Genomic DNA, 20,808 nt, shown 5'->3' on the forward strand with positions numbered 1-20,808 from the left:
CACGTGTTAGCACTGTCAGCAGTGTTCATTCCGGGAGTGGACAACTGGGAAGCAGACTTCCTCGGCAGGCACGACCTCCACCCGGGAGAGTGGGGACTTCATCCAGAAGTCTTCCAACTGATTGTAAACCGTTGGGAAAGGCCACAGGTGGACATGATGGCGTCCCGCCTAAACAAAAAGCTAGAAAGATATTGCGCCAGGTCAAGAGACCCTCAGGCGATAGCTGTGGACGCTCTAGTGACACCGTGGGTGTACCGGTCGGTTTATGTGTTCCCTCCTCTTCCTCTCATACCCAAGGTACTGAGGATAATAAGGAGAAGAGGAGTAAGAACTATACTCATTGTTCCGGATTGGCCAAGAAGACCTTGGTACCCGGAACTTCAAGAAATGATCTCAGAGGACCCATGGCCTCTGCCGCTCAGACAGGACCTGCTGCAGCGGGGGCCCTGTCTGTTCCAAGACTTACCGCGGCTGCGTTTGACGGCATGGCGGTTGAACACCGGATCCTGAAGGAAAAGGGCATTCCGGAGGAAGTCATTCCTACGCTGATTAAAGCTAGGAAAGAAGTGACCGCAAACCATTATCACCGCATTTGGCGAAAATATGTTGCGTGGTGTGAGGCCAGGAAGGCCCCAACGGAGGAATTTCAGCTGGGCCGTTTTCTGCACTTCCTACAGTCAGGGGTGACTATGGGCCTAAAATTGGGTTCCATTAAGGTCCAGATTTCGGCTCTATCGATTTTCTTCCAGAGAGAACTGGCTTCACTACCTGAAGTTCAGACTTTTGTTAAGGGAGTGCTGCATATTCAGCCCCCTTTTGTGCCTCCAGTGGCACCTTGGGATCTCAACGTGGTGTTGGATTTCCTAAAGTCACATTGGTTTGAGCCACTTAAAACCGTGGAATGAAAATATCTCACGTGAAAAGTGGTCATGCTGTTGGCCTTGGCTTCGGCCAGGCGTGTGTCAGAATTGGCGGCTTTGTCATGTAAAAGCCCTTATCTGATTTTCCATATGGATAGGGCAGAATTGAGGACTCGTCCCCAGTTTCTCCCTAAGGTGGTATCAGCCTTTCATTTGAACCAACCTATTGTGGTGCCTGCGGCTACTAAAGACTTGGAGGCTTCCAAGTTGTTGGACGTAGTCAGGGCCCTGAAAATTTATGTTTCCAGGACAGCTAGTGTCAGGAAAACTGACTCGTTGTTTATCCTGTATGCACCCAACAAGCTGGGTGCTCCTGCTTCAAAGCAGACTATTGTTTGCTGGATCTGTAGTACGATTCAGCTTGCACATTCTGCGGCTGGACTGCCGCATCCTAAATCAGTGAAAGCCCATTCCACGAGGAAGGTGGGCTCTTCTTGGGCGGCTGCCCGAGGGGTCTCGGCTCTACAACTTTGCCGAGCAGCTACTTGGTCGGGGTCAAACACATTTGCTAAATTCTACAAGTTTGACACCCTGGCTGAGGAGGACCTAGAGTTTGCCCATTCGGTGCTGCAGAGTCATCCGCACTCTCCCGCCCGTTTGGGAGCTTTGGTATAATCCCCATGGTCCTTACGGAGTCCCAGCATCCACTTAGGACGTCAGAGAAAATAAGATTTTACTCACCGGTAAATCTATTTCTCGTAGTCCGTAGTGGATGCTGGGCGCCCATCCCAAGTGCGGATTGTCTGCAATACTTGTATATAGTTATTGTTTAACTAAAGGGTTATTGTTGAGCCATCTGTTGAGAGGCTCAGTTATTGTTCATACTGTTAACTGGGTATAGTATCACGAGTTATACGGTGTGATTGGTGTGGCTGGTATGAGTCTTACCCGGGATTCAAAATCCTTCCTTATTGTGTCAGCTCTTCCGGGCACAGTATCCTAACTGAGGTCTGGAGGAGGGTCATAGAGGGAGGAGCCAGTGCACACCAGGTAGACCAAAAGCTTTCTTTTAGTTGTGCCCAGTCTCCTGCGGAGCCGCTATTCCCCATGGTCCTTACGGAGTTCCAGCATCCACTACGGACTACGAGAAATAGATTTACCGGTGAGTAAAATCTTATTTTATCACTCTCCAGGGCTTAGTGCATCTCTCCTCCAGCCTCGGATGCAATGTCTTCTGTACTGACCACCAGCCATACTTACCTACTTTTGAATATGTGTGTGTGTGTGTGTGTGTGTGTGTGTGTGTGTGTGTGTGTGTGTGTGTGTGTGTGTGTGTGTGTGTGTGTGTTTATATATATATATATATATCAAAACAAAAAATCAACCCTAATATCTTGCGCTATACCTCTAGTCTCAAACCAACAAGAAATACCCTCTGTCAGATAAGGTATTAAAAGTAGATTACAAATAGAAATGGATTCTCGTGGGAGAATCCATTTCTATTTGTAATATATATATATATATATATATATATTACACCCAGTGGCGCTGAGGGAGGGTGGGATACAAATGACCTGGGCTCAGGTCTCATGGAGGGGCCCACTGAGGTATCCCCCTTACCCGACAGTGGTAGCTGCAGCTCTTCTCCTCAGCCCAGCACACCATATGATGGCCTCCCAATTCCTACAGGACTTTATATATGGTATCCCACTGATTGCTTTATCAGAACAGTCCCTTGAACCATCTAATCAGATAAACCTGGGGGTCAAAAGCATTTACTGTAATCTAATAATAGTACATTATTGTATGTATATTGGAGCATATACATTAGTGTAGTGATTCCCAAAAATGAGAGAACCTCACGTTGGGTTGTGAGCAAATATGAGTTACTACCTCATACATACTTTCACTTTGGTAGTTACAATAGTAAGATAAGTGCTGACATGGCTGTTATTATAATTACTATTATTAGGGGTACATTTACTAAGCAGTGATAAGAGCGGAGAAGTGAGCCAGTGGAGATATTTCCCCATCAACCAATCAGCAGCTCTGTATCATTTTATAGTATGCAAATTATAGATGTTACTTCAGTGCTGATTAGTTGCCATGGGCAAATTCTCCACTGGCTCACTTCTCTGCTCTTATCACTGCTTAGTAAATGTACCCCTTAATAACATATTTGGCCATTTGGTTGTCACCTGCTGTCAGATGTTATGTTTATGTGTTACGTTTGCTTTTGATGTGATATGATTCAGTTTACACTGTGATGAAGACTCATGTATTAGATGATCGAACATCTTACCTGCCATGATACAGAAGTATTAACAGTTCTGATCTGGGTGATACGTCACTTCTCTCTGATGTGTTGTCTTCTGGACTGACCATCAACAACTAGCATTAGCTCAGCATGCACTATTATAGAACCTATTTGCCTCAGCCTTTATGATGTCATAACGGAACAGTGGTGCTTATCACCTCCAACAGCCAATCAGAAACCGTTTTAAAGGGAATATAGTTTGTGTCTGCATGATTTAAAATTGTATCTTTCTATATAAAGGCAAGAGCAGATGTTCATGTGCAATTATTTACTGCATATACAGTATGTATTTTTCTGTATATGAACTTTCAGATTTCTTTCCACAACCAAGATAAAGTTACTCCTCGCTATATGAAAGAAGTCATTGCTAGATTCATTAATATGTATTTTTAAATGGTGTTTTTGAAAAGCATGGTATTATATTAAATAATATTTTCCTGAATCTTAAACATAATTTTTTACATAATTTGTTTAAAAAGGATGGGTTGTCTAACTTTACAAACAATTCTTCATCTTCTGTCCTGATGTTACATTTAATTTATTATTTAATATTTAAGTTGAAAGTTTGGAGATATTCTTTCGACTGTACTGCCTGTCCCCTGTTACATAAGTAGCTTTTGGGTCTTTTTGTTTTTCTCTTACGTCCTAGAGGATGCTGGGGACTCCGTAAGGACCATGGGGATACACGGGCTCCGCAGGAGACATGGGCACTTCAAGAAAGAACTTTAGGTATGGGTGTGCACTGGCTCCTCCCTCTATGCCCCTCCTTCAGACCTCAGTTTATTACTGTGCCCAGAGGAGACTGGGGGCATTACAGGGAGCTCTCCTGAGTTTCCTGAAAAGAAAGTACAGGTTGAGTATCCCATATCCAAATATTCCGAAATACGGAATATTCAGAAATACGGACTTTTTTGAGTGAGAGTGAGATAGTGAAACCTTTGTTTTTTGATGGCTCAATGTACACAAACTTTGTTTAATACACACATTTATTAAAAATATTGTATTAAATGACCTTCAGGCTGTGTGTATAAAGTGTATATGAAACATAAATGAATTGTGTGAATGTAGACACACTTTGTTTAATGCACAAAGTTACAAAAAATATTGGCTAAAATGACCTTCAGGCTGTGTGTATAAGGTGTATGTGTAACATAAACGCATTCTGTGCTTAGATTTAGGTCCCATCCCCATGATATCTCATTATGGTATGCAATTATTCCAAAATATGGAAAATTCCCATATCCAAAATACCTCTGGTCCCAAGCATTTTGGATGAGGGATACTCAACCTGTATTTTGTTAGGTTTTTTTATTTTCAGGGAGCCTGCTGGCAACACACTCCCTGCATCGAGGGACTGAGGGAAGAGAAACAGACCTACTTTAATGTTAGGCTCTGTTTCTTAGGCTACTGGACACTATTGGCTTCAGAGGAATCGGTACGCAGGTCTCACCCTCGCCGTCCGTCCCAGAGCCGCGCCGCCGTCCTCCTCGCCAAGCCGGAAGATAGAAGCCGGGTGAGTATGAGAAGAAAAGAAGACTTCAGAGGCGGCAGAAGACTTCAGATCTTCAGTGAGGTAACGCACAGCGGTAGCGCTGTGCGCCATTGCTCCCACACAGGCAGACACTGTAAGGGTGCAGGGCGCAGGGGGGGTGCCCTGGGCAGCAATATGAACCTCATTCTCTGGCAAAAATATATATATACGGGCTGGGCACGGTATATATAAGAGCCCCCGCCAGTTTTTTCAATATTTTAGCGGGACCGAAGCCCGCCGCTGAGGGGGCGGAGCTTGTTCCTCAGCACTCACAGGCGCCATTTTCTCCACAGCACAGCGCTGAGAGGAAGCTCTCCGGACTCTCCTCTGCTAACACGGTGAAAGAGGGTTTTAAAGAAGGGGGGGGGGCACATAATTTGGCGCAAAATACATGATTACAGCGCTATCTGGGTAAACATATTGTGTGTTTTTCCTGGGTCATTGGCGCTGGGTGTGTGCAGGCATACTCTCTCTCTCTGTCTCTCCAAAGGGCCTTGTGGGTGAACTGTCTTCAGATAAGAGGATTACCAGAGTGTGTGGTGTGTCGGTACGCGTGTGTCGACATGTCTGAGGTAGAAGGCTCTCCTAGGGAGGAGGTGGAGCAAATGAATGTGGTGTCTCCGGTGACAACGCCGACACCTGACTGGATGGATATGTGGAATGTTTTAAGTGCTAATGTGAATTTATTGCACAAAAGATTGGACAAAGCTGAGGCTAGGGAACAGGCAGGGAGTCAACACCTGCCTGTCCCTATGTCGCAGGGACCTTCGGGGTCTCAAAAGCACCCACTATCCCAAATAGTAGACACTGATACCGACACGGATTCTGACTCCAGTGTCGACTACGATGATGCAAAGTTACAGCCAAAATTGGCTAAAAGTATTCGATATATGATTATTGCAATAAAGGATGTACTGCATATCACTGATGACCCCTCTGTCCCTGACACAAGGGTACACATGTTTAAGGGAAAGAAAGCTGAGGTAACCTTTCCCCCCTCTCATGAGCTGAACGAGTTATGTGAAAAAGCGTTGGAATCTCCAGACAAGAAACTGCAGATTCCCAAAAGGATTCTTATGGCGTATCCTTTCCCGGCAAAGGACAGGATACGGTGGGAATCCTCCCCTAGGGTGGACAAAGCGTTGACACGCCTATCCAAAAAGATAGCGCTGCCATCCCAAGATACGGCTACCCTCAGGGATCCTGCTGATCGCAAGCAGGAGGTTACCTTGAAGTCCATTTACGCACATTCTGGTACCTTACTCAGACCGGCGATAGCGTCGGCTTGGGTTTGTAGCGCTGTAATAGCGTGGACAGATACCTTATCGACGGAGATTGATACGTTGGATAAGGACACCATTTTATTGACCCTAGGACATATTAAAGATGCTGTCTTATATATGAGAGATGCTCAAAGAGACATTGGTCTACTGGGTTCTAGAGTCAACGCTATGTCGATTTCGGCTAGACGAGTCCTATGGACCCGGCAATGGACAGGTGATGCCGACTCAAAGAGGCATGTGGAGGGTTTTACCTTACAGGGGTGAGGAATTGTTTGGGGAAGGTCTCTCGGACCTGGTCTCCACAGCTACGGCAGGTAAATCAAATGTTTTGCCTTATATTCCCTCACAACCTAAGAAAGCGCCACATTATCAAATGCAGTCCTTTCGGTCACAGAGAAACAAGAGAGTACGAGGTGCGTCCTTTCTTGCCAGAGGAAAGGGCAGAGGAAAAAAGCTGCAAAACACAGCTAGTTCCCAGGAACAGAAGTCCTCCCCGGCCTCTACTAAATCCACCGCATGACGCTGGGGCTCCGCTACGGGAGTCTGCCCCAGTGGGGGCACGTCTTCGGGGTTTCAGCCACATCTGGGTTCACCCGCAGGTGGATCCCTGGGCAATAGAAATTGTTTCCCAGGGTTACAAGCTGGAATTCGAAGAGGTGCCTCCTCGCCGATTTTTCAAATCGGCCCTACCGGCTTCTCCCCAGGAAAGGGAGATAGTGTTAAATGCAATTCACAAATTGTATCTTCAACAGGTGGTGGTCAAAGTTCCCCTACTTCAACAAGGGAGGGGATATTACTCAACCCTGTTTGTAGTCCCGAAACCGGATGGTTCGGTCAGACCCATTTTAAATTTAAAATCCCTGAACCTATACTTGAAAAGGTTCAAGTTCAAGATGGAATCGCTCAGAGCGGTCATCGCCAGCCTAGAAGGGGGGGATTTTATGGTATCCCTGGACATAAAGGATGCATACCTTCATGTTCCCATATATCCACCTCATCAGGCGTACCTGAGATTTGCGGTACAGGATTGTCATTACCAAGTTCAGACGTTGCTGTTTGGGCTTTCCACGGCCCTGAGGATTTTCACCAAGGTAATGGCGGAAATGATGGTGCTCCTGCGCAAGCAGGGTGTCACAATTATCCCGTACTTGGACGATCTCATAAAAGCGAGATCACGTGAGCAGTTGCTGAACAGCGTGTCACTTTCACTGAAGGTGTTACAGCAACACGGCTGGATTCTCAATATCCCGAAGTCACAGTTGGTTCCTACGACTCGTCTGACCTTTTTAGGCATGATTCTGGATACGGACCAGAAAAGGGTTTATCTTCCGATAGAAAAGGCCCAGGAACTCATGACTCTGGTCAGGAACCTATTGCAGCCAAAACAGGTGTCAGTGCATCACTGCACTCGGGTCCTGGGGAAGATGGTGGCATCTTACGAGGCCATTCCCTTCGGCAGGTTCCATGCGAGGACTTTCCATTGGGACATACTAGACAAATGGTCCGGGCCACATCTACAGATTCATCAGCTGATCACCCTGTCCCCCAGGGCCAGGGTATCTCTCCTGTGGTGGTTACAGAGTGCTCACCTTCTAGAGGGTCGCAGGTTCGGCATTCAGGACTGGATTCTGGTAACCGCGGACGCGAGCCTCCGAGGTTGGGGAGCAGTCACACAGGGAAGAAACTTCCAAGGTCTTTGGTCAAGTCAAGAGACTTGTCTTCACATCAACGTCCTGGAGCTGAGGGCCATATACAACGCCCTTCGTCAAGCGGAGACCTTGCTTCGCGACCTACCGGTTCTGATCCAGTCAGACAACATCACCGCAGTGGCTCATGTAAACCGCCAAGGCGGCACAAGGAGCAGAGTGGCAATGGCGGAAGCCACCAGGATTCTTCGCTGGGCGGAAAATCATGTAAGCGCACTGTCAGCAGTGTTCATTCCGGGAGTGGACAACTGGGAAGCAGACTTCCTCAGCAGACACGACCTGCATCCAGGAGAGTGGGGACTTCATCAGGAAGTCTTCGCACAGATTGCAAGTCAGTGGGGACTGCCACAGATAGACATGATGGCGTCCCGCCTCAGCAAAAAGCTACAGAGGTATTGCGCCAGGTCAAGAGACCCTCAGGCAGTGGCTGTGGACGCGCTAGTGACACCGTGGGTGTTCCAGTCGGTCTATGTGTTTCCTCCTCTCCCTCTCATCCCAATGTTGAGAATAATAAGAAAAAGAGGAGTACAGACAATTCTCATTGTTCCAGATTGTCCGCGACGGGCCTGGTATCCGGATCTGCAGGAGATGCTCACAGAAGATCCGTGGCCTCTTCCTCTAAGACAGGACCTGCTGCAACAGGGGCCCTGTCTGTTCCAAGACTTACCGCGGCTGCGTTTGACGGCATCGCGGTTGAACGCCGGATCCTAGCGGAAAAGGGCATTCCGGATGAAGTCATTCCTACTCTGATAAAGGCTAGGAAGGACGTGACAGCTAAACATTATCACCGTATATGGCGAAAGTATGTTTCTTGGTTTGAGGCCAGGAATGCTCCTACGGAAGAATTCCATCTGGGCCGTTTCCTTCACTTCCTACAAACTGGAGTGAATTTGGGACTAAAGTTAGGCTCCATTAAGGTTCAGATTTCGGCCTTATCCATTTTCTTTCAGAAGGAATTGGCTTCTCTCCCAGAAGTACAGACTTCTGTGAAGGGAGTGCTGCATATTCAACCTCCTTTTGTACCTCCAGTGGCGCCTTGGGAAGTAAACGTGGTGTTGAGTTTCCTTAAGTCGCACTGGTTTGAACCACTTAAAACGGTGGAGTTAAAATATCTCACTTGGAAGGTGGTCATGTTGTTAGCCTTGGCTTCGGCTAGGCGAGTTTCAGAATTGGCGGCTTTGTCTCATAAAAGCCCCTATCTGGTTTTCCATATGGATAGAGCGGAATTGCGGACCCGTCCTCAATTTTTGCCAAAGGTGGTGTCATCTTTTCATATGAACCAACCTATTGTGGTGCCTGTGGCTACGCAAGATTTGGAGGATTCCGAGTCCCTTGATGTGGTCAGGGCTTTGAAAATTTACATGGCCAGAACGGCTAGGCTCAGAAAAACAGAAGCACTGTTTGTTCTGTATGCAGCCAACAACGTTGGTGCTCCTGCTTCAAAACAGACTATTGCTCGCTGGATCTGTAACACGATTCAGCAGGCTTATTCTACGGCTGGATTGCCGTTACCAAAATCGGTTAAGGCCCATTCCACTAGGAAGGTGGGCTCTTCTTGGGCGGCTGCCCGAGGCGTCTCGGCATTACAACTTTGTCGAGCTGCTACTTGGTCGGGTACTTCAAACACCTTTGCAAAGTTCTATAAGTTTGATACCCTGGCTGAGGAGGACCTCCTGTTTGCTCAATCGGTGCTGCAGAGTCATCCGCACTCTCCCGCCCGTTTGGGAGCTTTGGTATAATCCCCATGGTCCTTACGGAGTCCCCAGCATCCTCTAGGACGTAAGAGAAAATAAGATTTTAAACCTACCGGTAAATCTTTTTCTCGTAGTCCGTAGAGGATGCTGGGCGCCCGTCCCAAGTGCGGACTACTTCTGCAAGACTTGTATATAGTTTTGCTTACATAAGGGTTATGTTATAGTTTTCATTGGTCTCGAACTGATGCTGTGTTGTTTCATACTGTTAACTGGTTCATATATAGCACAAGTTATACGGTGTGAATGGTGTGGCCTGGTATGAATCTTGCCCTTGGATTAACAAAAATCCTTTCCTCGTACTGTCCGTCTCCTCTAGGCACAGTTTCTCTAACTGAGGTCTGGAGGAGGGGCATAGAGGGAGGAGCCAGTGCACACCCATACCTAAAGTTCTTTCTTGAAGTGCCCATGTCTCCTGCGGAGCCCGTCTATCCCCATGGTCCTTACGGAGTCCCCAGCATCCTCTACGGACTACGAGAAAAAGATTTACCGGTAGGTTTAAAATCTTATTTTTTTAAACAAGTAAATAAATATAAATACTTTTTAGTAGCTTCATGGATTGGGTTAATATGGCCATGCGCTTAGAGCACAATACAATGTATTGGAGCACTGTGATTCTGGAGCTAGGCCCGCATTCAGCTTGCATCGCTGTTTAGCAAAAACTGCAAATGAGCGATTTTTGCTAAACTACGCATGCACCGTGGCCGCTGTGAGCGTGCACATGCTGTCTAAGTGCAAAAACACTTTGAGTGACAGCAGTGGACATTGGGAGAATGGCGCTGCGGCATTGCAAGGGCGTGGCAGCTAAAGCAGGGGGTGGACTGTTTTTGGGGCGGCTGCATGATGTCACATGCAGCCCTTTCAATTAAAAACATGGTCGCGGTGCGCCTGCCTTCGCAGACAGGCAGGTGTTGTCCACAATTATTGCGACCGCAATGCCAACTGTGGTTGCGTCCGCTGGGCAGAGGGTAGTATGCTAGGCGGCCTTGCCCTGCCCTGCCCTGGGCGACCTCCAGCATGCAATAGAAACATACATAATTCAATCCTTTGCAATGCAAATGCAGGGGGAGGTGCATACCATTCTACTTCCTGCATTTGCGATCAGTAGCGATGTTCATCTGCGACGGCAGCCTGAGCTTACACAGGCTTGCGGTTGCAGGGTGGTCTTGCGTGGCCGAGGAAACTACTTCCACGACTTAGTGGAAAGGATCCTTTCTGAATTAGGGGTGGTCTTCTGTATGCCGGCGGTCGGGCTCCCGGCGCTCAGTATACCGGCGCCGGGAGCCCGACCGCCGGCATACCGACACTTATTTTCCCTCGTGGGGTCCACGACCCCCATAGAGGGAGAATAAAATAGTGTGGCGCGCGTAGCGCGCCACCGTGCCCGTAGCGTGGCGAGCGCAGCGAGCCCGCAAGGGGCTCATTTGCGCTCGCCACACTGTCGGTCAGCCGGCGGTCGGGCTCTCGGCGCCGGTATGCTGGTCGCCGGGAGCCCGACCGCCGGCCAGCCGTAGTGAACCCCTGAATTAGCCCCTCAGTAGACAATCTAAACACACGTGTAGTCTCTCTACTGCAGTCAGATTAGGGTTACAAGTATTCAAGCGCAGATCCTCTTTCTAATTTTATTAATGCCATATGTACACATACGGTCATTGGGTATCCCTACAGGGTCTGTCTCTTTCCTTTAGACCCCAGAATAGTGTAGCGCGGAGTCTCCCTAAACCTGCTTCAGTGTAATATGGCCTTGCAGCCAGAGCCTTAACTAGACATTTTGGTGCCCTGTGCCAGAAAGGGTACTGGTGTCACCCCCACCAGCATTCTGTAGGGACAGTGTGCAGGAAAGGGGCTTAGTCACGCCACACATTTGTGCCCCTTATTCATGTTACATCACACAACAGTGTCATTTATTCACATTATGCCACAGTAGTACACAGTACACAATAGTACCCTTATACACAGTATGCCAAACAATAGTACACCTGCTACTCAGTATGCCACAGTAGTACCCTTTATATACAGTATGCCAAACAGTAGTACCCCTTATACACAGTATGCCACACAGCAGTACTTCTTAGAGTATGCCACACAGTATTACTGGCAATAAAAAAACACTAGTCCTGCTGCTAGATCAGACATATATACACTAGTGGCCAAAATTGTGAAAACCTTTTGGAAAGTGTGCATTATTTTAAGTTTAACAGCTTTTAGTACTGATATATTTTTTTATTCTACCAAAAAGCACACATCATTACAATTGCAGTTTAATTTAGAACGTAGGGGGTTATTCCGAGTTGATCGTAGCTGTGCTAAATTTAGCACAGCTACGATCATGAACTCAGACATGCGGGGGGACGCCCAGCACAGGGCTATTCCGCCCCGCATGTCAGTGCCGCCTACCCCCCGCAGAAGTGCAAAGGCATCGCACAGCGGTGATGCCTTTGCACTTCAAGAGTAGCTCCCGACCAGCGCAGCTTTAGCGTGCTGGCCGGGAGCTACTCTTCGCTCCCCGGCCCGCAGTAGCTGCGTGTGACGTCACACAGCCGCTGCGAGCCACTCCCCGCACGGTCCGGCTATGCCTGCGTTGGCAGGGCCACGCCCACCAAACGCCGCCATTTTGCCGCCCTTCGACCGCCTCTGCCTGTCAATCAAGCAGGGACGATCGTAGCGCAGCGACAGGCGGCCACGCACTGCGGCGCCGGCACATGCACATTTCTGACCCGATCTCACTGCTGCGAAAAACTGCAGCATGCGATCGGGTCAGAATGACCCCCATAATACAACATAAAACAATGAACTTTATAACAAAATTTTACATTTTGAAAACAGTTTTACGTACTGAACTGTGGGAAAGTACATTTCTTAGTTTCCCACGATATTCATTAGTAATTAGTTGGGAAGCCTTTTGCTGCAATTATATACCTGCCAACATTTGTGGCCAGTGGGTCAGGACTCTTGAAGTGCTGATGATGTGCCCGTGTCAGAAAAGGGATGGAGCCTAGGGAAAAAGCTGTGCTGCAAATTACACTGTCCTGTGATCAGATAGTCGCCGCCCAGGGGGAGTGAAAATTTTCCCCGTGCAAGTGTGCGAATTCATGTGTACTCTGTGCGAAAATTCCCCTCAGTCTGTGGACAGCTACAAATCCGTTCTCAACTCACTCACCATCTAATGTTTTTTTCCAATCTGTGCTACCTGTGCAGTCTGTGCATAGCCCAAGATTTACTCCTCCAGTGCGAAAAAATCAGGCTGATCAGGGCCAGAGCTGATGTTACACACCCTCCCTGAAAACGCTTGGGAACGCCTGCGTTTTTCCGGACACTCCCAGAAAACCGTCAATTACCACCCACAAATGACCTGTTCCTGTCAGTCACTATGCGAACGCTCATGCGATCTAAATTTTCGCACAATCCTGTCGTTGCTGTCCAACGCGCCTGTGCATTGCATTACACATGCATGTGCAGTATTTCGATAATTGCCTGCTGTGCGAAAACGCACAGCAGCAATCAAGTCTGAATCGGGCCCATTAGTTCATTCCATCATTACCAAATATTGATATTCTGGTTTTGTCACTCTTCTGTTGTTGTAGTTCTGACCAATTAATATGCTTTTTAGCCCATTCTAATATTTTCTGTCTTTGTTTCAGATAAAAGTTACTTTCTCATACGTCCTAGAGGATGCTGGGGATGCTTCAAGAACCATGGGGTATAGACGGGATCCGCAGGAGACATGGGCACACTATAAGACTTTGAATGGGTGTGAACTGGCTCCTCCCTCTCTGCCCCTCCTCCAGACTCCAGTTAGATTCTGTGCCCAATGAGACTAGATGCACACTGAGGAGCTCTCCATAGTTTCTCAGAAAAAGACTTTTGTTAGGTTTATTATTTTCAGGGAGACCTGCTGGCAAGAGGCTCCCTGCATCGCGGGACTGAGGGGAGAGAAGCAGACCTACTTCTCTGAGTTCAAAGGCTCTGCTTCTTAGGCTACTGGACACCATTAGCTCCAGAGGGTTCGATCACTTGGTGCGCCTAGCTGCTTGTACCCGGAGCCGCGCCATCACCCCCCTCACAGAGCCAGAAGACAGAAGCCGGGTGAGTATGAGAAGATCAGAAGACTTCAGTGACGGCAGAAGACGACGTTTGAGGTACCGCGCAGCGGCCGCGCTGCGTGCCAAGCACCCACACATAACACGGCACTGCAGGGGGGGGGGGGGGGGGCGCCCTGGGCAGCATGAAAACCTCAAACAGCACTGGGCGCCCTGGGCAGCATGAAAACCTCAAACAGCACTGGGCGCCCTGGGCAGCATGAAAACCTCAAACAGCACTGGCATAAGTAAAAATCAGTGCCTAGGCACTAGTTAAGGGACCCCCGCCAGTATACATATTTATTTAAGCGGGACTGAAGCGTGCCATGTAGTGGGCGGGGCTTAGTCCAGGGGGGGGCCACAAGTGATTTGGTGCTAATTGATATTTATATAAAGCGCCAGCAGGTCTGGGCAGTCTTTTTACTCGCTTCAGTACCGGGATAGGCGGGTTGTGGGTTGTTAGCTGGCAGAACTTCCTCTTTCTCTCTCTTACAGGCTTTGTTGTGGGTCTTTCTCCTATAGCCCTAGTGCGGTTCTGGGTGTCGGTACGTGTGTGTCAACATGTCTGAGGCTGAGTGCTCTTCCCAGGAGGAGGCTGAAGTGGGGACAGAAAATACTGTGAGAGTGACAGTGTCGGCACCGCCGACGGATGATTGGGTAAATATGTTGAGTGTTTTAAATGCAAATGTGACTCGGTTGACTAAGAGATTTGATAAATCTGAGTCTAAGAACCAGACATGGAGGAAATCCATGGAAGATGCTTTGTCACAAGCCCATACCCCTTCGGGGTCACAGAAAAGTGCATTTACCCAGATAGCTGATACAAATACCGACACGGACTCTAATTCCAGTGTCGACTATAGTGATGCCAGATTAAATTCAAAACTGGCTAAGAGTATTCAGTACATGATTGTGGCGATAAAAGAAGTGTTGCATATAACAGAGGACCCTGCTGTTCCTGATACAAGGGTCTGTATGTTTAAAGGAAAGAAACCTGAGGTAACGTTTCCTCCTTCTCATGAACTGAACGTGCTTTTTGATCAGGCTTGGGAAAATCCTGAGAAGAAGATACAGGTTCGCAAAAGAATTCCAGTGGCATATCCGTTCCCCTCTGGGGACAGGGAAAGGTGGGAGTCAACCCCCACGGTAGACAAAGCTTTATCGCATCTATCCAAAAAGGCGGCGCTTCCGCCTCCTTACACGGCAGCCCTAAAAGATCCTGCGGATCGTAGGCAGGAAAGTACACTAAAATCCATTTATGTCACTACAGGGTCGCTACTTAGGCCTGCCGTTGCTTCGGCATGGGTGAGTAGCGCTATTGAAAAGTGGGCAGATAACTTGTCATCTGAGATAGATTCCCTAGACAGGGATAGTGTGCTTTTGACTTTGGGTCATATCAGGCACGCTGCAGCATATTTAAAAGATGCTGTAAGGGATATTGGCCTTTTGGGATCAAGGGCCAATGCCATGGCAGTCTCAGCAAGGAGAGCATTGTGGATTCATCAATGGAATGCTGACGCTGACTCTAAGAAGGTGATGGAGTCTCTACCGTTTAACGGTAGGGTCTTGTTTGGTGACGGCCTCACTGACCTGGTGTCTTCGGCTACCGCGGGTAAGTCTTCATTTTTACCTTATGTTCCTGCACAGCAGAAGAAAACGCCTCACTATCAGATGCAGTCCTTTCGGCCCAATAAATTCAAAAAAGGATGAGGGTCCTCCTTCCTTGCTGCGAGGGGAAGAGGAAGGGGAAAAAGGTCACAGGCTGTGCCAAGTTCCCAAAAGCAGAAGTCCTCTCCGGGTTCTACCAAATCCACCTCATGACGCTGGGACTCCTCTGCGGGAGTCCGCACCGGTGGGGGCACGTCTCCAACTCTTCAGTCTGGTCTGGGTGCACTCGGACCAGGATCCTTGGATAGTAGAAATAGTAACCCAAGGATACAGGTTAGAGTTTCAAATCGGCCTTGCCAGCTTCTTTTCTAGAAAGGGAGGTAGTATGCGCTGCGATACTAAAGTTGTGTCAAAATCAAGTAATTGTCACAGTGCCCCCGTCACAACAGGGGAAAGGCTTTTATTCGAGTCTGTTCGTGGTCCCGAAGCCGGATGGCTCAGTCAGACTGATTCTGAACCTAAAATCCCTCAATTTCTTTCTAAAAAAATTCAAATTCAAGATGGAATCTGTCCAAGCAGTGATCTCCAGTCTGGAGGAGGGGGATTTCATGGTGCCGGTCGACATGAAGGATGCCTACTTGCATGTCCCCATATATCCTCCACATCAGGCTTACCTGAGATTTGCTGTGCAGGATTGTCATTACCAATTTCAGACGTTGCCGTTTGGTCTGTCCACGGCTCCGAGGATTTTCACCAAAGTAATGGCGGAAATGATGGTTCTCCTGCGCAAGCAGGGAATCACAATTATCCCGTACTTGGACGATCTCCTCATAAAGGCGAGATCCAAGGAGCAATTGCTGAAAAATGTTGCCCTTTCACAGACTATTCTGCAACAACATGGTTGGCTCCTAAATTTGCCAAAATCACATTTGGATCCGACGACACGGCTGTCGTTCCTGGGTATGATTCTGGATACAGAATTGCAGAGAGTTTTTCTTCCAGTGGAAAAAGCTCTGGAAATACAGAACATGGTAAAACAGATTCTGAAACCAGCAAAGGTGTCAGTTCTTCAATGCACTTGGTTGCTGTGGGAGATGGTGGCGGCCTACGAGGCCATTCCTTATGGCAGGTTCCATGCCAGGGTGTTTAAGTGGGGCCTGTTGGACCAGTGGTCCAGGTCTCACCTGGACATGCACCGGAAAATAATTCTATCTCCCAGGACCAGAATCTCCCTTCTGTGGTGGTTGCACAGTTCTCACCTTCTGGAGGGACGCAGATTCGGGATTCAGGATTGGATCCTGGTGACCACAGATGCAAGCCTCCGAGGCTGGCGAGCAGTCACACATAACAAACTTTCAGGGAAAGTGGTCAAACCAGGAATCTTGTCTACACATAAACGTTCTGGAATTAAGGGCCATTTACAACGGCATCCTGCAAGCAGAACATCTTCTTCGAGGTCTGCCTGTCTTGATTCAGTCAGACAACGTGACAATAGTGGCGTACATAAACTGCCAGGGTGAATCAAGGAGCAGAGCAGCGATGGCCGAGGCCACGAAGATTCTTCGCTGGGCGGAAAGACATGCCAGCGCTCTGTCAGCAGTCTTCATTCCAGGAGTGGACAACTGGGAAGCAGACTTCCTCAGCAGACACGATCTCCAACCAGGAGAGTGGGGTCTTCATCAAGAGGTCTTTGCAGAAGTGACAAGTCGTTGGGGAGTTCCTCAAGTAGACATGATGGCGTCCCGCCTCAACAAGAAACTTCAGAGATATTGTTCCAGGTCAGGGGACCCTCAAGCGATAGCGGTGGACACCCTAGTGACACCGTGGGTGTTTCCGTCGGTATATGTGTTCCCTCCACTTCCACTCATTCCAAAGCTGATAAAAATTATAAGAACAACAAGGGTTCAGGTGATTCTCATTGTTCCGGAATGGCCAAGAAGGGCCTGGTATCCAGATCTTCAGGAGTTGCTTATAGAAGATCCCTGGCCTCTTCCTCTACGGGAGGACCTGTTGCAACAGGGGCCGTACGTGTTTCAGGACTTACCGTGGCTACGTTTGACGGCGTGGCGTTTGAACGCCAAATCCTAGCCCGAAAGGGTATTCCCAGTGAAGTCATTCCTACACTTCTTCAGGCTAGAAAAGAAGTAATGGCAATGCATTACCACCGTATTTGAAGAAAATATGTGTCTTGGTGTGAATCCAAGAAGGCTCCTACGGAAGAATTTCAGCTGGGGCTCCATTTTCTACAAACAGGTGTGGATGCGGGCCTTAAGTTAGGCTCTATTAAAGTACAGATTTCGGCCTTGTCGATCTTTTTTCAGAAAGAATTGGCCTCTCTTCCAGAAGTTCAGACCTTCGTGAAAGGCGTGCTGCACATCCAACCTCCATTTGTGGCACCGTGGGATCTTAATGTGGTATTGCAGTTCCTGCAATCTCATTGGTTTGAACCTTTACGTAAGGTTGCGTTGAAATTCCTTACTTGAAAAATAGTCATGTTGTTGGCCTTGGCATCCGCAAGGCGAGTATCTGAGTTGGCGGCTTTATCTCACAAAAGCCCCTATTTAATTTTCCATGCTGATAGAGCGGAGTTAAGAACTCGTCAGCAATTTCTACCGAAAGTGGTTTCATCATTTTCACGTGAACCAGCCTATTGTGGTGCCAGTGGCTACTGATGCCTTGGCGGATTCAAAGTCTCTCGATGTGGTCAGAACTTTGAAGATCTATGTTGCCAGAACGGCTCAAATTAGGAAAACAGAGGCTCTGTTTGTCCTGTGGGCTCCCAACAAGATTGGGGCTCCTGATTCTAAGCAGACTATTGCGCGCTGGATTTGTAATATGATTCAGCAGGCTCATTCTATGGCAGGATTGCCGTTACCGAAATCGGTAAAAGCCCATTCTACCAGGAAGGTGGACTCATCCTGGGCGGCTGCCCGTGGAGTCTCGGCGTTGCAACTTTGCCGAGCTGCTACTTGGTCGGGATCAAACACCTTTGCGAGGTTTTACAAGTTTGATACCCTGGCTGAGGAGGACCTCTTGTTTGGTCAATCGGTGCTGCAGAGTCATCCGCACTCTCCCGCCCGTTCTAGAGCTTTGGTATAAACCCCATGGTTCTTGAAGCATCCACAGCATCCTCTAGGACAGGGGTGGGGAACCTTTTTTCTACCAAGGGCCATTTGGATATTTATAAAATCCTTTGGGGGCCATACAAAAATTATCAACTTAATAATTAGCCTGCCCCCAGTAAATATACCCCCAGTAGTTATGCCCCCAGTACATATGCCCCCAGTCACTTGTTATGCCCCATTAGATATGCCCCCAGTCAGTTATGCCCAATTAAATATGCCCCATTAGATATGCCCCCTAGTAGCGCCGCTTACACACACACACACACACACACACACACATTAAAAGAAAGAAAAATACAATACTCACCAGCAGTAGCGGATCTTGCCACGGGCAAGCAGGACTTTTGCCTGGGGCGCCGCCTTCCGGAAGGCGCCGCACCAGGGCAAGATCCGCTGCTGCTGTGCTGCCGCTGGCCGCTGTGAAGGGAAACTAGAGTTTCCCTTCGTGGAGAGGTCCTTTACTGTGCGGTGCGCGATGACGTAATCGCGCACCGCCATTAAAGGACCTCTCCACGAAGGGCTTCACAGCGGACAGCGGCAGCGGGGGGGCACATTTCAGTCTGTAACGGGGGCGTAAATGACCATGCCCCCTGCATGAAGCCACGCCCCCCATTGCCGCCCGGGACGCGCAAAGCCGCAGAACCGGCCCTGCTCACCAGCCCCGCTCACCAGCCCCGCTCCTGCTTCCAGACCATTGCCCACCGCCTGGCCGCTCGCTTCTCAGAACTATGGGAGAGATATCATGACATCTCTCCCATAGCACCGCACAGCCGCACACGCAGACTGCTAGAGCCGGAAGCCGGAGCTCAGGAGTGAGCTCCTGCCTCTGTCTGCTGCTGAGGAGAAGTAACAAAATCTCAGCGGGTGCCCGGCATCTCCCTTGGTTAGTTGAGCCTGGCCGGGCCGGATCAAGTGGCTCTGCGGGCCTGAGGTTCCCCACCCCTGCTCTAGGACGTATGAGAAAATAGGATTTCTCTGACGTCCTAGTGGATGCTGGGAACTCCGTAAGGACCATGGGGAATAGCGGGCTCCGAAGGAGGCTGGGCACTCTAGAAAGATTTATGACTACCTGGTGTGCACTGGCTCCTCCCACTATGACCCTCCTCCAAGCCTCAGTTAGATTTTGTGCCCGGCCGAGGTTGGATGCACACTAGGGGCTCTCCTGAGCCTTTAGAAAGAAAGTATAGAAATTAGGTTTTTTATTTTCAGTGAGACCTGCTGGCAACAGGCTCACTGCAGCGAGGGACTAAGGGGAGAAGAAGCGAACCTGCCTGCTTGCAGCCAGCTGGGGCTTCTTAGGCTACTGGACACCATTAGCTCCAGAGGGATCGACCGCAGGCCCAGTCCTTGGTGTTTGGTCCCGGAGCCGCGCCCAGCAACCACTACGGACTACGAGAAATAGAATTACCGGTGAGTAAATTCTTATTTTAATACCTACCGGTAAATCCTTTTCTCTTAGTCCGTAGATGATGCTGGGCGCCCGTCCCTGTGCGGGCTGTATCTGCAGTTTGGTTATAGTTACGCTCATATTGCGTTGAGTTCAGTCAATCTATGACTGTTGTTGGTCATGCCGTTGCATGCGTTGTTGTTGAATGCCATGTTGTACGGTGTGTTGGAGGTGTGAGCTGGTATGTATCTCACCCTAGTTTAAAATAATTAAATAAATCCTTTTCCTCGAAATGTCCGTCTCCCTGGGCACAGTTCCTATAACTGGAGTCTGGAGGAGGGGCATAGAGGGAGGAGCCAGTTCACACCCATTCAAAGTCTTATAGTGTGCCCATTTCTCCGCCGGATCCCGTCTATACCCCATGGTTCTTGAAGCATCCCCAGCATCCTCTACGGACTAAGAGAAAAGGATTTACTGGTAGGTATTAAAATCCAATTTTTTTTTCCTTGGAATTCTGGCATTTAACCAAAAATATTGAAGTCTGCGTCAAACAGTCCTGGCACCGGTGTTTACACCACATTTCCGCAAATTATTTTGAATTGCCTCAGATGATTTCACATGGATAGTAAATTCTGCTACTTTGCAGAATTTGCAATCCAACCTGAATCAGGCCCTTTGATTGCACCTGTTTGGGAAACCCGTACAGTAAAACACTGTACACATGGGGAGAGATGTGTGCTGAGCGATCTATCACAGACCATTCAGCACACATCTCTTCCCCCACTCAGCGCAGCGCGATGTGTGCTGGGTGAGGATGGGGGGACGCTCATTTCACCCACCGAAATACGCAATTAAATGAGTGACCTGCTAGATTGTGCCAATCTAGCACCGGCAATAGCGACGTGCGTGGCTGCGCATCACTATCGCTGTGGGGCATACACACAAAGAGATCCGTACTTAACTTCTAAGCAATCTAGTCAGATTGCTTACTGATCTCTCTGTGTGTACCCCCTTAAGTCTAAGCTGCCAGACAGAGCAAATGATCTCGAAATGCCAGCATCTTTCTAGTCACTCCCCCTCCCTCCCGTTACCTCCCCCAAACGCTGACTACCTGACACTCACATTACGAATAAATCCTCTGTGCGTCCGCAATTACTAATT

The 20,808-nt window shown here is 48.6% G+C and overlaps 1 protein-coding gene across 6 annotated transcripts in view; it reads left to right on the forward strand.

Annotated features, from left to right (window-relative positions):
• The window catches only part of SYCP2L (synaptonemal complex protein 2 like), a 905,846-nt gene that overhangs the window by 818,148 nt on the left and 66,890 nt on the right, over positions 1-20,808 (forward strand). The window lies entirely within an intron of this gene.

The sequence above is a fragment of the Pseudophryne corroboree genome, chromosome 5 (genome assembly GCF_028390025.1).
Source record: "Pseudophryne corroboree isolate aPseCor3 chromosome 5, aPseCor3.hap2, whole genome shotgun sequence".
Lineage (NCBI taxonomy): Eukaryota > Metazoa > Chordata > Amphibia > Anura > Myobatrachidae > Pseudophryne > Pseudophryne corroboree.